Raw genomic sequence first — 18,739 nt, 5'->3', positions numbered from 1 at the left:
CCTTTCAATAAATCTAGCCAGAACCTCTGTTCCCAGTGTCATCTCTGGGTCCCACTGCACCACCTTTCAAAAGGAGCTCATTGATGCTATCCAAAGCAGTCAGGCTCCTGGGGCACAAAACAGGGCTGAGAAAGATCAGAAGCAGATTGGTAGCTGCAAACATTTGGCATCTTGGCAACCAACCCATAGATAAATCTACAGAAAAGGAGTCAAGATGATGGCACTGTGGGGAAATCATGAAATCACGCCACTGAAGATGGCATCAAAGTCAGCCTCCTCATCTTTCAAAGTGTGGTCCACATTGCTAAATGTTTCAGAGTGTTTTCCCTAATTTGGGGAAATCAAATATTTAAAAGCATACCCGCTTTGAAGTCTCCCAGCAAGCAGAAAATCTGGGATTTGATAGATCCAGTTATTAAAAGTCAGACCATCTGAGCAATCTGTTTGCCTGCCTTTCTTGCTATGTTGGTAATTTTGCAAAAACTGCTGAATTTGCTCTTCCCCTCACAGCAAATTGTAGATGGAGTAGAGTATATCTGGTGGTTGTCTATCATCCTTCAAGACGAATAGGAAGAACACCCCCTCCACACCACATTTTTCAATGACTCTTCAACCTTCCCACAACTTAAAAAAGGGAATATGGAGAGAATTATCATTAAAGCAAGTAATTGTATTTTGTGTTGATGCAGGCATAAAATAAGCTCATTCTTCCTAGCTCCCTGTAATCTCACACTGAGATGCACTATAGCTACAGTCTTTGCATTTCCAGACTGAGAATCTTCACTCAGAGACAGCTCAGTGGTCTGTAAGATGGAAAAAGAGGCCGAGGAGCTGAGGAAGAATCTCAAAGATTGAAAAGAGAGAGACAGACAGACAGGGAGACACACAGAGACAGACAGATGATCAAACCAGGGGAGACAGGGAGAGAGACAGAAAAACAGAGACAGAGCGAGGAAGCATGCTGAAAGTCAAGGGTGGGGAAGGGAAGGTCAGATACACAGAGGAGAGGGAAAATAAACATGTAAATAAATTAATACATAAATAACAGTGCAATCCCCAACATGAAACTTAGTTGCTAACTATTTGTTGCCAAGTATAAGGCCTCAGAAATTACAAATCGTTTTGCATTTCTGTTTCCATCTGAATTATTATTGAACTGTTGGGCACAATTAATTGTTAATTACACCCAACAAGCGCCTACCATCACCAGCACAGAAGAGAATGTTCACCATATGCCAGATCATAAATGTCTCTTTCCCACAGGAGCGACTTACCTCCTCAGCAAGAATCTATTCATCCTATTCTTAATGATGTTTGCCCTACTTTTTTTTTTTTAATAAGGCACTATTTGAAGCAGAGAATGTGAAAAACTATTGCCATAGTCTTGGGAAGACATATTAGAATTGCAAACAACCTTGACCAATTTGAAAGACAAATTTGTTCTGATACAAAAACATTCAATGATAAAGAAAATACAGAGCGTTTTGTGCTGGTTGACCTACAAAACTCCCCAGACTCTATACTGAATGGGCCTAGCCACATGCAAAACTTCAACAAAGAAAAATATAAGGCTATAAGTAAATATCATACTACTTAACAATCAGAAAAATAGGATCAGTGCTATGAATATAAATAGGCTACAGGTCTGTTAAAAAGAAAGCCAGGGAAATTAAGTGCCTTTCATGTTCAATACCTGATTTAAATATTAAAGTCTGTGTTTAATTTAGATCGAACAACAGGCACATGTGATTAAGAATGCTGAATAATTTCACAAAAGACGTGGACCCTGAATAAATGGTTTCTATATAAGAATCGGATCCCTGGTCCTGTTCATGACTTTTGTCTGGACTGTCTAACTCTCTGACCTCCACCATAAGGACACTGCCTGTTTTCTTCTATCTGAAATGACATACCTATTACTAACCTATTACCTGCTGAAATGCCTGGTCTCTGCCACGCAGATCCTGTTCAACTACCCTGTCCCAGCTCTTCAACCATCTATAAGATCAGGTGGCAGTCAGTCTCAACAATTATGTATCGATGAGAAAGATAGAATCCTACCAACAGATTGATTTAATCACAGTTGACCTCGGAGCCTAAGCATAGGTAAAGCCAGGGCTTGAACTGACACGTACTAATGTAGTAATATAATGGACTATAAAGAAGTAGGGATCAATTGCTTCTGATAACACCCTCTCTCCTAAATACAAAGAGATATAGTAGATGCTATACCAAACACATTTGTCTCAACTAATAAGAATTTAAAAATACATTTGTCATTAAAAAAATAGGAAAATTTTGGGTTAATAGATCCATTGCCCAATACATTTACATGTAACCCTAGGATGTGTAGAGGAATTCCTGGCTACCAAGGTGTCATTTTTAATTATGGTGCCCCTCTAAATCCTGACCCTTATTTCTCTTGACGTTATTTCATATTCATATGTCCTCACCCACCTGTGCACCTAACACAGTGCCTGAGTATCATATGTAATCAATAAAGCTTAATTGATGAAGTCACATCTTCTACCAAGGGCCAATATTTTAATGCTAATTTTAAGTCATTTATTTAATTTTTATTCTTTCTATGCATATTATCACAGCAATTATAGCTTTTTTGGAAGGCTTAACTTAAGCCGATAAGATAATGAACACAAAATTGCCCATAACAATGACTATATGTCCTTATCTTATTTTATTTTTTTCATGGACTTTATATCCAATCCTTTTAAAACTCGTCCATTTATTTTGTACCAGTTGTGTGATGTCCTTTGTTTGGAGTCACAGCTGATGCCTTCTCTAAAATATGGAGATATTTGCAATAAATGAAACATTTCCTTTGGCAAAGAGACAATGGTGACCAGAGACTAAAAATTGAAGGTTCCTATGTCATGGGCTAAATCACCCCACCCCCCCACACACACATTTGTATATTGAGTGAAACTATATTTGAAGATAGGGCCTTTAAAGAGGTAATTCTATTACCATGACGTCAGTAGGATAGATAATAATCTGATTTGATTGATGTCTTTATAAGAAGAGGCGATTAGGACAGAGTCACTTACAGAGGAAAAACCACGTGGAGACAGAGGAAGAAAATGGTTTTCTACAACCCAAGAAGAGAGGCCTCAGAAGACACCAGCCCTGCCATCCCCTTGATCTTGGATTTTAGCCTCCAGAACTGTTAAAAAATAAATTAACCTGCCATAAGCCACAGTCTTTGGTACTTCGTTATGAAGATCCTAGGAAACAAATACAACTCAACATTCCTGGGATGTTGAAGCAGAAAGAAGTGAGAAACCATTCTCAAAATGTGGCATATCTCTCAGTAACCTAGAGAAAAATTTCTCAGGATTGGAAGGTAGAACTTTAGATAGGCTTACGTGTATATTCCAGCTTCACTCTCATCATTAAACAAGGTGAATAATGTCCAGACATTCCAGTTTTTCCATCTGAGGAAGGGAAAACCCACAAGTCACTTCACAGAGTTTAGATCTACCAAGGGTCAATATTTTAATGCTAATTTTAAGTCATTTATTTCAGTTTCATTCTTTCTGTGCATATTATCACAGCAATTATACTGTGGATACTATAAAAATTCATCTTAAGAAATTTGTGCCGTGGTGAATGTACAATAACTACTACTAAATAATAACTATTATTGAAAATATCACTACATTATCTCTCCATGCCTTAGTTTTAATATTTAAAAAAATGAATACCATTGCCCGATGAGCAAGATTGCTGCCAAGAGAGAAAACATGAATACTAATAAAAGAAAATTTCAGAGATGTGCCAAGGGTGCTGATGCAAGGGGTCTGTCTCAAGTTCGGGCAATACAGTGATTCTGCTTGCTAGAGAGTTTAAAGAAAATAATACATCTGGCTAAAATTTGGTATGCTTTAACAATATCAGTGATTAAACAAACACCCTTAGTGTCAATTCCTCCCAACCATCCCCCTGACTTAGTGCAATATTTTAAACTTAGATGGGTTAAACCATGATGAGATAAAAAAAGAAAATTGTAGTTATAATTTTATGTGCTACACATCTGAACTCTACCAAGTGCTGACATTCACATATTATCTCATTCCATTTGTAGACTCACCCTAACTAAAAAGTGGTTCTAAATAGGTGTAGTAAGGCATTCCAGGTCACAAGCTGTGTTGCAAAGACGGCACTTGAAACAAGGAAGTCTTATTCCACACCTAACTAGCTTTATCACAGTCCTCATCATGATTTAGGGGAAGAAATATCTTTCTACCTCTTCCTTTCTGGGCAATGTGCAAAGAGGAAGTATCTGCCATGCTTAGCATTAACCCTGTCTGTACCCTCTCTGATGTTATTTTGGTGAATGTCACTCAATATATCCTGCTCACAATGGCCCACTCTCTTGGTCTCACTTATTGGGTGATTTATGGGCCATGTCAGTGTAATTGAGTGTTTTAATGCTCCCTGTCAAGGACAATCACACGTCCTCTAAAGCCTCCAACGTCCTTCAGAGGGAAAGAAGTAATATTACAGTGTGATCGCCCTCGTGACTTTAGGTTAATATATATATGGGACAATTTATTAGTTGTGTGACTTTAGATATGTCAGTTCCCTCCTCTGACCTCTATGTCACAACATCTGCCACTGTTTGGTTTTCGACTCATCTGCACATATGTCTGTCTGGGCTATAAACCTATACAATGATAAAACACACAATCCTAAATAGATAATTATGTCTGTTTATTTTAGACCTTTAGAACCTAAAGAAGTGTGTGGCCAATATTTGATAATCTGCAAATACTTGGTGAATGAATACACTGATGGATGGAAATAAATGAAGTTCTTTTAAGATATGTGCCTGAAGGTTCTTACTGGGGTCTGAAATTGTATGTAAACCCAAATGTATATATGGATATCCTGAAGAACATACTCACAATTTCTGCATATTGTGAATATAATTACGCATTTTTTAATATAATTACATATTTTGGCACAAGAAGAACCATATCATGAAGTAAAGGCAGACTCTGTGGATTGAAATAAGCTTAAAACAAAAAGGTGTTTCAAAAGTAATGAATAAGATAAAAATTTCTCCAAGGAAGGTATACTCTAGTAGGTAAATAGTTATAATTTTATTTTGGATTCTTTCAGTATTCAAAATGCATACCAGCATTGTGACTCTAGAGGAACCCTAGAGTTTGTCTACTTCATGTTTACATATGCCTCCATCTTCTGAAGTTACTCTACGGAGTGCTAAGCGACACACTTCACGTATTATTTCATCAAGTGCTAAGCGACACACTTCACGTATTTATCTCACCTTATAAAGTGAGTCTAAACAAGTGAAATAAGATGCCCAAGGCCAAAAAGGCATTACAAAGCCTGCATTTGAAATCAAAGAGTCTTACTCAACAGCTAAATGCATTTTATAATAATCCTCATCATAATTTAGGGAAGAGAGTTCTTTCTTGTCAAGGAATCTACACATAAGCGTGTTAGTATTTAGTTGAGGAGATAGTAGCTCAGAATGAATAAGGAACACGTTAAAGGTCAAACAGCTAATTAATTGCGAATCTTCCGATTCTTTTTTTCACCCTGTGAATTCTTTCTAGGCCTACTTCCCCAGAGAGCAAACTGCCTATTTAATAAAATATGGTACTGAATTTCAATATGTAAACTTAAATAACGAAATTGATCTTGTTGAATCATGTCTTAGGGATCTGGCACTGAAGCACATTCCCTAAAGCATGGGATCTGAAAATTCTAGCTTGAAATCTATTAGACAAACTTACATTAGCTTCCGTAGTATTTTCAATTTAAATTAAAAGTACAAATCAGTTAAGAAAACTCTTGTGTGACTGTTAGGTGAAGGAATCCTTGCAGAAGAGAAATTGAGTGATATTCTCCATCGAAAGCTCACCTTTAAGGACACAGAATGCTTCTCCGCTCCCCAAGCTTCCCAGCAATATGTCCTTGGTCCCTACATAAGCTGTCAAAGCAGACAATTGCCTGGATGGATGATAGATGACATTTCTTAGGTTGTTACTTACCCTCAGCAGTCTTTGGCATAATATATAAAATGTCTATTTTTTGGTTCCTGTTTCAATCTTTTCTTCCTTGCTTATGTAAGGGATGGACTGTCTCACTTGAAGATTATTATTTGTTCAGAGATGCCACTTACTTGGTCTTCCAGGTCCTGTCATTAGAACAGTGATAGAAATGGTATGCTAGGCCCAGATCCACTGTGCTTTTAAGGTCCCCAACTAGGAGCAGAGTAGACCATACTTCAATGTAGACCAACCCTCTGCACAGTGATAATTGTTTGGATCCATTTCAATAAGGCCTGTTGCAGAACAGGACCAAAGAAATCCTTTTGTTCTTTAGTGCCGCAAGAACAATTTTTCAAATGACTTTTTCCACTATCTTACCTGACTCTGCTAAAAACACTTTAATAGGCCCTTCTTGCTCTCAAAATAAAGTCTAAATTACTTTCACGGGTTTCAAAGCCCTTTCAGATCTTCTTCCTGTCCAGGCCTCTAGCCATGTCTTTGGGTAAATCTTTTTCCAACTCACTCAGAGTTTCCTTCCCTGCATTAAGACACTGCCTTCACTTCCAGGCTGGATTATGTCATGTTTTCTCCACCTGAACACATATTTCTGTTGTTTCAACCTCCTTCTCTCCTCTATACATAGATCCACTTTCTCCTATATCAGAAGTCCTTCCCTGACCTCAGAAGAGGGTCTTTTTTTTTTTTGAGACAGAGATTCACTATGTCACCCTTGTAGAGTGCTCACAGCTACCTCAAACTCTTGGGCTTAAGCGATTCTCTTGCCTTTGCCTCCCAAGTAGCTAAGACTACAGGCACCTGCCACAATGCCTGGCTATTTTTTGGTTGCAGTTGTCATTGTTGTTTAGCTAGCCCAGACCAGGCTTGAACCTGCCACCCTTGGTGTATGTGGCCAGCACCCACTGAGCTATAGGTCCCATCTTTTGTACCCTTTCCCCCAGATTGCTTTACACACTAATGGGTATGGAATGCCTTATCATTTGTCTTTCCTGTATCACTATAAGTTTTGTGGGAGTAAAAAATACACTAACCTTGCTCACAGTGGTATCCCAGAGTGCCTCCCTCCTATCTAAGGGGCCCAAAGTGTCAAAAAAATGTATATTGTGTAGAGTGAATTAATCTCTTATTGAGAAAGAAGCCTAAAATCAAGTTGAGATTGAGACATTGAGGGTCAAGACCAGAAAGAAACATGTAAATGGTAGCTGCCAACTATGACCAGAAAAGTCAGGTGTTGACGGCAGCCTGTGGAAAATATAATGTCAAAAGGAAGAGAAGTCATCAATAAGTCAGAAAAGGAAGTAACAAAGAAAAGTGAGCTCACTGGCTAAAGAGCCAGGGTAAACCAGGCAAATGTAGGCACAAGTACTACATTAAACATCCTTACCTAATCCCAGCACATTGCATCTCTGTTACCTGGAATGCTTGCAGTGATTCATGTAAGCAGTTCCTTCCTCCCCAATGTCTGGTTATAACTTGTGAGGCTTTGGATTGGTACTGTGTGATAAATATAAATCAAAGGCTGTATTAGTATAATCCAACTGTCCTTATCAATTGTTTTTGTTCTGTCCTCGCATGGTCTATTTTCTAAACTTAGTCATCTGAGAATGACTGAGTACAGGGTACTAGCCTTGAGTTGTAATAAAATCGGGGTTTCCCTTCTCCAAGAAGTCTGTTTATGTATATGTATGTATGTATATGTGTGTGTATGTGTATGTGTGATGCCTCTTTTTCAGTAATCTCCCTCAAGACGTCTTTCCATAAAATGGAAATTTCAGAGAGATAATCTGATTAATTTTCCCCTTGATGTGTCCAGGATATACTGAGGATTTTGTTTAGTAATTATGATATTCTACATATTTCATACATTAAGTTCCTTCTAGACTTTATAATCAATATTTCCATGACTCTGAACTTGATGTTTTCCTTTCCAAGAGTAAGTTTATCAGATGACTGATTTTCCTTAGTATTGTGTCTGCTATTAATTCAAGACTTCTGTTCCTTTTCATTTTGAAAACTCATGTTTCTCCAAGGAAAATTCAATCCACTTAATCCTCATTGATTGGCATTTAGTGCTGCAGGATGATGTCTTGTGAGAACTCTGGGTGTCTAACCAGCAGTTTGATCAATTTGTTATGCTTCTTGTCAGGCTAATCTTATTTAGCACCTGGAAGCCATGTTTCCCTGAAGTATTCTAACTTCATTTAAAACCTATGTCATCCTAAATTTGATGAAGAAGAAACTGAGGCATGAGCTATGGACTGTCGTATATTATTCTGATTGGTTCACAACTCTGTGACATGGAAATTCCTACACAACTAAATTGCATCTTTGCCCTTTAAAATAGAACTTATCTTATTTTCCTTTTAACTTGTAAATATTTTTTGTGACCTTGAAACATTCATTTTACTTTCAAGATCCCGGAGCTTTAGTTCTTTGTCCTATAAAATGCAGGGGATAATACTTACCTCAAAAGGTTTTTAAGAAAAAGTATTAAAGTTATTTATAAGATAGGACTCAGTATACTGCCAGCAATGTAATAGATGCTCACCAAACATAGCCAGAAGGTGAGGATAAAGAAGGAAGAATAAGAGCAGTGAAGACACCCTGAGAATTTTCTACAACAGTGTTATCCAAGTCCAGGGCAGATTTCATCAACATTTTCTGGAAAATTTTTTGTGATATGTAGATTCCTATAATCTTTTCCAGACCAACTGAATCAAGTTCCTAGGTGTATGATTTAGGAATCTGTACTGTATCCTGCTCTCTTGGGTGATGGTCGTGCACATATGAATGACTAGTATTTTCATCAACTATTTCCAAGTCCAGGAACTTCTACAGGAGAGAAAGTTAATTTAATAGTCAGGATATTTTGAGAAAGCTGGAATGAAGTAAGTGGTTAGATATTAGGTTAAAACAGAAGAGATGAACAACAACAACATAAACAAACAAACAGAGAATGTGGCCTGAATTCTACCTAGATTGACCATAAGAGTCATTCTTAGAGGATGGGAGATATCTAATGTGGTACATATTTGTGAAACAGTAGAATTCAGGAGTTGCTTTTATCCCTGCTCCCAAACACCCACTCCCAACTTTATTGCCCCTTCTTCACAAAGCCCTAAGGAAGAAACAAGAATGCAAGAATACAAGAATAAAAGAATGCTTGTATTTCTAGATAATTTAATTTTTTGCATGTAAATTCAATGGAGTAACCGACCTACAGGGTGTCCCGGAGAGTCACCATACATAGAACAAATGGGAAATTGCACCTTAATGTACCTTTATTTGTAAAAAATTCATTACAAAATTTTATAAAATACTTACAGAGTATTCTTTATGTGTCAGCTGCTTCTTTCTACATACATTCAAAGTCTTCTCTCCCACTCATGGCGAATACATTCTAAGATACCTGTTGTTCCGCAAGTCTGCTAATTGTTTTTCCTATATATGGTGACTTTTGGGACATGCTGGTAACCCAGTTTGTACAACTGAAACTCTGCTTGGTACTTAGTTTTGGTGAAGTGCGTAATTCCAAAATCTCAATTGAAATTATTATCAAAATATATGGATGGCTTGTGTAACTTGAGGGCAGTTGTATAGATACACTCTTAGGAAGAAGAGAACAATGATTCCAATGTACATTGGAATAACTCAAAGAAATTTTAAAATACTGATTCCAGTGTCTCATGCACAGATTGTGTGATTTCATTAATCAATAGTATGATCTGGGCCTTAGAATTTTTAGATTTCCAGGTAGCTCTAATGGACAGACAGATTTAGACACTACTTAGTTGAAACAGAACATTTCTCCTCATTTACATCACTGGGTTTGTGCTTGAATTTTCCATCTGGAGAGAGAAGTCTTTTTAGCACCTTGGCTAAAATATTTGAAAATGCAGCTGCACTTAAGCTCCCAACTTTTTATGGTGTTTAAACAATCATAAAGAGATCCCCAGCCCCAATCCCAAATTCCCATGGCAAAAGATTGGATTTTGCCATTGTGGATCTAATTATTATGCTATATAGAGAAATAAGTGCTGTGATTGTAAGCAGGGTAACTTTGCCAATCATACATACTAGTTGCCATGGACGGAAAAAGGGACTTGTTTTCAGAGAAACTGGGATCTGGGAAGACACCAATGACATATGCATGAAATCATCTGGGTGTTGAAAACTTTCCTACTCTTTAACTGAAGACTGTTCATCTATGTGCAGGATAACTCAGAAGAGTCGTGATCATTGAGAACTGAAGTAATTGATCAGAGCAGGTGTGCTTATTAAGGACTAGTGATGTCCTAAACATTTTAAGTAGCCATTGCTTTAAATTTTCACATGATTCCTACTAGTAATAGTATTTCCATTCTATAGATGAGGAAATTAAGTCATGGAGAAATTAATACCCTATTCAAAGACACACAGACTAAAAAACAGTACATGTTTTGAAAGGTGGCAAGGATGCATTTGTTCGCTGTTGCAGTGCTGTGGAAACAAATGCCCCCCACTCACAGACAGCCCCAGGAAAATGCCATCACCCTCCACTGGTACTTGAGTTTCCCTAGTCATCCCGCTCTGAAATGCCCATGAGAACTCAGACCAGAGCTTCTAAGGAGTAGCGTGTTGGACAAGATCTTTCAATCAGCCTGCAAGAGTGATTTGACTTACTCAGTTTAAAACATCTAAGAGTGAAGAGAATACAAGTTCAAAATACTGGGGGATTGGTCATTTTATTTATTTTTATTTTTTTTTTATTAAGTAAGCAACTATTCAATTCCTATCCCCAGTCCCTACACTATATCTTCTGTAGGCATTTTATAGAAAAAAGGCCCAGAGGGTCAGTGAGAGGAAATAACTTAACCATAGGCTTAGAGTAAGTGATTGTAATATTCTCACACTTAACAAACAGTCACCATGAATTAAAGATAGTTCTAGTTGATAAATTCCCTTAAGTACAGGTTTGGCCCTGAGCTACAATACTGAGATAGTTATTTGCTTAAAAATTAGCACAAGCAGGATTTGCCCCTTGGTTATTTGTGGGAGCAAATTCCCAAACAGCCTTGGGTTGCCAATGCCCATCCCTGGAAGGGTTCACTTTCAGGTCCTGAGACTCTCTCTTCATTTGCTTGCTCAGCTCATGCACTGTATTTAGCTGTCTCTTTCCATGTTTGGTAATTAAATGCTAATTCATTGGTGTGCTCCTTCATTTACTTTATAGCTGTTTTCTTATAAATATTTTTATGACTTTCATTAATAATTAAAATTTATCAAGCAGTTTCCAAAAATATTTCTTCATTGGAAATAAACAAGAAATGATAACTATTACTACTGTAGGATATAGAGTTGCTCTCATGCTTCCCTCATCGTATTTCCAAGATTCATTGGAAGAGCACCCCATGTCTCCATAATATCAGACCCATACCCCTGAGTATTTTAAAGTCTATATATATGAGGTCATTCTGAGGCAGACTTCTTAATCCTCCTGTCTCCAACCAAGGGAAAATATCATGTGCTTTTGAGTAAGAAAATGTTTCTATCGCTCATTATCCTTTGATTAGGGAGCTCCTTGGTATCTAACTTAAATGCTTCTTAAAATATTTTTTCCTCAGTAGTGAGCATGATGTGAGTAACAGATGTACTAATTATCCGAGTATAAAATCATGCAACATGTGAGTCTTATCTCTTGCAGATTACAAAAGGGTTAAAAAGAAGTAGCAATTCTTTGCTTGTCATCATCTGCATTCAAGCAGGGGTCCTCAAACTGTGGCCCACGGGCCACATGAGGCAGTGTGATTGTATCTGTTCCCGTTTTGTTTTTTTTTTACTTCAAAATAAGATATGCGCAGTGTGCATAGGAATTTGTTCATAGTTTCTTTTTTAAACTATAGTCTGGCCCTCCAAGGATCTGAGGGACAGTGAACTGGCTCCCTGTTTAAAACATTTGAGGACCTCTGCTACGGTGTACTTACTCCCTGAGAGTTTAAGTTCTGTTCACGCACATAACTCTTGCATACAAATAATCTGATCATCTTTCTGAATTCTTTAACTTCATTAGGCAGATTGAACTGTATTAATAAAGATTTTCTACATTCTTCTGCTACAAGCAGTCCCCGAGTTACAAACACCCAACTTACATTCAACTTGCACTTATGAACAGAGACTATTACAGGTAATAGGTAAATGCACCTGTTCCAACTTGCATAGAAATTCATTTTTAAGAACAAACCTACGGTACCTATCTCAATTGCAACCTCAAAGACTGCCTGTACTTAAAACCCATCTGTCATTTCTAGATTGAATCTTTATACCTTAATAGTTGCTGGTAGTTACAATATTATCTCATTTTACCTTTATTTGCCTATGGTTGAAAGTGATAGTTTCCCACCCAAATGAACATATTTACTGCCACACTAGGAAAAAACATATTTCCTTGGGGCCATGTTGTTTTATTGGGTCGGACACACTAACTGCCATGTGAGTTGTATTTAACTCATGCTAGTTTTGAGCCTGGGAACTTGTGAAGCATGTATAAGTCGCAGGTCTTTTGACCTAATAAAACACCATGGCCCCAAGGAAAATAATGTGTTTTTCCTTGTCTGGCAGTCAATATGCAAGAGAATTGTGAGTTATATATGCTTTAGGAGGCTTCAGGCTTGAAACTAGTAATTTAAATGGAACTCGCAATTCACATGGTGTTTAACATGTTAATTCCCACCTTATTTATAATAACTCCACTAAAGTTGGGCCCATGGCCATTGTCTTAATTTGTTTTCTTTTGCTATAACATAATACCATGGGGGCGGGGCATAATTTAAAACAACAGAAGTTTAATGGGCTCCTGTTTCTGGAGGCTCTGAAGTCTAAGACTGTGGTACTGGCCTCTGGCTGGGGTCTTTGTGTTGCATCATCCTATGGAGGAAAGGGAGGTGAGCCTGCAAAACAAGGAGAGAATGGGTGGGAGCTAAATTTATCCTTTATCAGGGGTCCAGCTCCACAATTACTAAGTCACTCTGAGAGTGATAGCATTAGTTGATTTATGAGGGCAGAACCCTCATCACCTAATTCAGTCTTCAAAGTCCTACCTCTTTATATCGTCACAATGGCTGTTACATTTCAACATAAGTTTTAGGGGGGATACTCAAACCACAGCAGCTGCCCAGCTAGAGTCTCCATTTCTAGGGCCTTGCAGGTGGCTGAGGAAACAAAGCTATTTCTAGTTTAATGTAGGCCAAAGTTATGCATGTGACTTGTGCCTCACTTAACTTAAATAAAAGTAGCTGATCCTGACTGCATGTGTTCCTGTTCCTGTCAGGAGGAACCTGGATGGGCCTGTGACCCAGCCCCAGTGTACAGACAAGGGCAGCAATGGTGAAGTAGCAGGAAGACGCAAAGAACCTGGGTCCCTGCATGATCTCCTGGAATAGAGGCATTCCCAACCTACAGTGCTTACCTGATAGTGTTACCTGGGAGGGAAATAACTTCCATGTTCTTATTTTGGGGTCCCTTTATGGCAGCACCCAAACATTTACCTTTTATGGGGCAGCACTTCACACCTTATAAAAACATATTTTTGCCTATTCAATGAACCTGATTCTCATACAAATGAAAGAAAGCCCATTTATATGTGCATTGTTTTATAGGATCTAGAAATATAAATTCATGGAAATAAATTGATTTGCAATTTATTGTAGCAGAAAAACCAGAACTTGCAGTGATTTTGACACCAGGACCAAAGGTCTTGCTCAAATACTTTATAATCTCTGTTCTTACAAGTTCCAGTGTACAGTGAAATTTGCAAAGCAAAATAAGAACTTTCAGTCTCCCAGGAGAGACTGAGATTATATTAATTATGGAATAATTATATAATTAGCAGTGGTACTGGGTAGAATGTGAGAAATTTGTAAGAACTGTAGATAGAAAAGCTTTTGAGGGTTCAAAAGCTGACAAAACTACTTTTTTAAAATAAACTTTATTTTTTTTTAAGTTAATTGGGAATATTCAAGTAAAGCTCCACAAAGAAGATAGGTTTTGTATCAAGTCTCAAATGATGAGCATTTACAATTGGGCATCGAAAAATCTATTTCAGACAGAGAGAAAACTATAAACAAAAGCAAGGCACTTCAATATACGCTTTTTTTTGAGACAGAGTTTCACTATGTTGCCCTCGGTAGAGTGCTGTGGCATCACAGCTCGCAGCAACCTCAAATTCTTGGGCTTAAGCAATTCTCTGCCTCAGCATCCCAAGTAGCTGGGACTACAGGCACCGGCCACAATGCCCAGCTATTTTTTTTGTTGCAGTTCTCATTGTTTAGCTGGCCCAGGCTGGGTTCGAACTCATCAGCCTCAGTGTGTGTAGCTGACTCTGTAACCACTGTGCTATGGGCGCACAGCCAATAAACGCATGTTTTTAATGTTGATAGGTAGTCACATGTCATTGGATATGCTTAGACTTCATAGACAGATTAAATTTTAAATCCTTCCCCCTGGGATACTGGCCATGTGATTTGGGGCAAGTTGTTTAACTTCTTTATTTCTTCTCCTGTAAAGTGGGAGCAAGAAAACCCACCCTAAAAAAGAAAAAAATATAATATTATGTCTTCTGCCCATTGTGACTCCATTAGCAGGCTAAGCTATTGTAAGGCCCTTTTTTCCTCCAAACTCTTACATGAGTGCCTGCTTGCCTGTGTGCTAATTTAAGATTGTCTGTAAGGATAACACAGACAGAGGATTCACTTACAGTAGGTAATTACTCTTGATTATTTTTCCTTGGATAAGAAAATGGGTTAATATGAATAAATAAATATATAGGGTGGTACATCGAGCAGAGCTTCCTCTATCAGCATTCTAACTTTTGAATTTTCATATGTAAAACCTCAATTTTTTGCTTCATCCCTTTACGTCTTTGCAGAGTTTCTGGCTGAATTTATTTTTATTTATAATAATAGTATTATATCTGTTCTCTGACTAAACCCCAGAAAATGTTTTCCCCATGCCCATACTTTGTATAACACATCCAAGTGTAAAGAGATCATTATGTTTGCCTTTCCAAGTTGGGTTTCAAGAGGATTAAGCATTCCAATTTTATGACCATTGTTTTTCCAGCTGCCAATTTCTTTTATGTTAGTGTTGGAATCCTCTTTGGAAGAGCAATAATTCAGGTAATGCCTTTGTTTCCTGTGATCCACATAGCCGGGGGTGATGTCATACCTCGGCCAGTTTGTGGTGAGTCTGATACCAGATGGCCCAGGTGCTTAGGCAGTCAGAGGAGATGTGCAATTGTCTGCAATTAACTGCAGCATCAGTATCAAGCCTCCTATTTTTTTTTTTATTTGCCTGTGTCATTTCTAGTATCACAGCAGTACCTTTAGGAAATGTGTCCTTCCCACTCAGTAGACAGCAGGGACGTCCAGAGGGTTATTTGTTTTATTTTAGTTTGTTTGTTCTCCAGATTTCTTCTGCTATCATGGCTTTTAAGTGAGTCAATAAAAACAATACTGTCCAAATGCAATTTACCTGCACTTTTTGATCTCCTCTTAGAAAAACTCATTAGCAGTAGTTCTTGAAATTTTTGATTCATGGGTTTTATTGAGGAGAATAAAGCACTTTCCTAAAATACAGTGCAAACAATTTCAAGATGGCCATGGATCCCCTTTTGTAAAAGAACCTACCCCTGTTTGTAACCCTGGTCTGCCCTTACAGAGCTGTGCAACTTTGTCATTTTCCATCTTTAACCAAATTGTGTTTACAGAAAAGTGAAGAAATTGAACTAGATGGCTTCTAAGGCCTGTTTTAGCCTTGTGATAGTATAAAGTAAGAGAAGATAAACTGAAAATGCACAGAACTGCACAGGTGGCAAACAAACGCACTGTGGATTACAGAAGCTTAGGGAATTTAAAGGATGTGCCGTTTAGACCAGAACCTGGGTATCCAAGTCCCCACCTCCCCCTCAGTCATGGTGATCTAGGTAAGGCCTTGTGTTTTGCAGAGCAATGCTTCAGTCTTTCCAGAGTCTTTTGCATGGTGCTCAAAGAGTTCCACAGTGCTCGCCTCTCACGTTTTATGTTCGGCATTATCTTTCATCACTATTGTCCCAACTGCTTGTATTTACACCCAATAGAGTGGCATTATCACGCCTCAAGTCTGTTGCTCACACCCCTGTCTCTAAGACCCTGTTCATGCCAATCCTTCTGCCTGTTCCATCTTACCTGGCAAGGACCAAACGGGGACATTTTATTCCTTTTCCACGTCCTCTAATTTTTGAAAGTTTCTCACTCTTATTATTTTTTTTTTCTGTACAGTCTAATGAACAGAGGAAACATAACTTATGCTGGCAACATGGGTCGAATTTGTAACATGAGAGTAGTCTTCAGGAGACCTTCAGTTTAGTTGGGACAGTTTTATAGAGAATGATAACAGGAGAATTAAAATGACCAAAGACTGAATAGGAAGTTAGGAGTTGAAGGCAAAGTTTAGTGGGGAATGTCAGTACTGACGAGGGCTCAGCTAGCACATATATATATATATATATATTTAATAACAATAACATTACCAGTACTTGAGTGTCTCTTATAGATAAAATAGTTAGCTTAAATATTTGACATGAAGTGTGAACTCTCTGGAGCTGAGATGCTTGTTTATAGCCTATTCCTGTCATTGGCTATGTATAATAATGCACAAGTTCCTTAATATTTTTGTCCCTCTCTGTTTATTTTATTTTATGACTGGAATTACTGTAAAAGGAATAGAGTCCTTGACTGTTTTTTTTCAGCTTGACTATTGTTGGTATATATAATAAAACATACCTCATATGATTATTATAATCTGAAAAGGAAGCTGGGGTGAAGCAACACTTTGTCCTAGACTCTGTGATCTTCAAAACTGTTAATAAGAGCCTGGTATATCAAAAGGGCTCCATTAATCATCATCATTATCATCACATTATTATTATTGTTGTAATTATTCTTTATATCAACCTCATGAGATAAGAATATTTACTATCTATGGTTTATAATGAAATATATATAGTTATTTCTTACGCCTTTTACTCTGAGTGAATACCTGATTTGTTTGAACTTGGTAAAGACAGAAATTACATAATATTTCATGAAAGGGAAAATTAGAGAATTCATGCTTGATCCTTTGTTTCTTCTTTTGCCAGCAAATCATAGAAAGGAAGAGGACACCATAGAATTCTAGAAAATAAGGTGCCAGATGTGGCCCCACTGAGTCCAGCTCTGGCCATCCTTCCTGGTAGATGCCTGTGAAATTCACTTCCCCGAGGCTTCAGCTGAAACCATCTTCGAAGACTGAAAGCATGGAATCCAACCCTGCCACTAAGCGCTGAGGTTCTTTTCCTGCTGATCAATTCTGACCTTCTGTTTTGAAGTTTAAAAGCCTACAAAGCCTCCCTGGACATCAAAAAGCTCTTGCCAAATGCCATTTGGGCAATTTAAATGCAAATGAATAGGCAATATTTGGACTGCATCCAGACAACTTGCTTGTATTTTCCCAATCAAAAGGGGAAGCTGGGCTGGAGTAACCCTGGACTGTATGGTGTCAAATTATTAATAAAATTGCACTGGATGCTTGTTAAACCTGGCAATGCAGATTTTATTCAGACTACTGTAATAGGTGAGAAAAACTTTAGTACAGTATTGAGCTCAACTCCCCTGAAAAAGGCCAGGCTATTATTTAGCACTGGAACTAGCTAGTGGAAAATTGCTGAAGAGATTAGTGGTCAATGTGATTGGGCCATCTGTGTTTGCTAATTGCCCCTTCTTAAACTAGGTTCCTATTCTCCTACCCAAACTGGAAGACAGGGAGGCTACAGTCTTTGTTTACATGTCTTGATTACATGTTTCCCAAAATTTTAAGGAAGACATCCCTGGGTTATAAAAGGTCAAGAGGCTAGGAAAATGTTTATATAAAGTAGCTGAGGAAGAATTTACAATTATAAATTTTCTAAATCAAGTGTTTTAAGGGTCAGGAAGAAATGTGTCTAACTTTAGTCAAACTGAGAGAATATTAAAGCAGTCTTGGGTCAGTGGGCTTCACAATGTTTACAAGAAATAACTCCAGTCTTTGGACACTCGTAATCTGAATTTAGCCTGCTTGGGTTTCAAAATAAGTCAAGATAAACATTTTATTTTAAGAAATGATTTTATCAAGGACATATATCCAGAAAGAGATATATTTCTGGAGGAAAAGAAGAAATCGGATTTTTATTTCTGTATTTACTATTATGTTTGGATAAACTTGGGACATTTCATTCACCTTTCTGGGCCTCAGTTTCCTCATCCATAAAATGAGGTGGCTGCTGTGAAGTTGTAAAGACCATTTCAAATCTCTTACGGTCTCTGTTCATAAGACTCTATGCAACTCTGGCGAGGAGAACAACACTTCAGAGAGGGTATCTGCAAGTATTTTAAAGGATAAACTTCTTTCTTTTTTTTTTGCAGTTTTTGGCTGGGGCCGGGTTTGAACCTGCAACCTCTGGTATATGGGGCCAGCACCCTACTTCTTTGAGCCACAGGCACCACTGGAGGAATAAACTTCTTTTTCAAAACTCCTATTTAGACCTAATTAAAGGTTGTGAAAGGGAAAAACTAGAATCACCTGACTGGGAGAGGCTGACATTAAAGGGACCAAATTCTTCTGAGTGTAAAAATAAGAAGGAATTTGCTCCT

The sequence above is a fragment of the Nycticebus coucang genome, chromosome 2 (assembly GCF_027406575.1).
Source record: "Nycticebus coucang isolate mNycCou1 chromosome 2, mNycCou1.pri, whole genome shotgun sequence".
Lineage (NCBI taxonomy): Eukaryota > Metazoa > Chordata > Mammalia > Primates > Lorisidae > Nycticebus > Nycticebus coucang.
The sequence above is the reverse complement of the archived record's forward strand: the minus strand, read 5'-3'. Positions refer to the sequence as shown.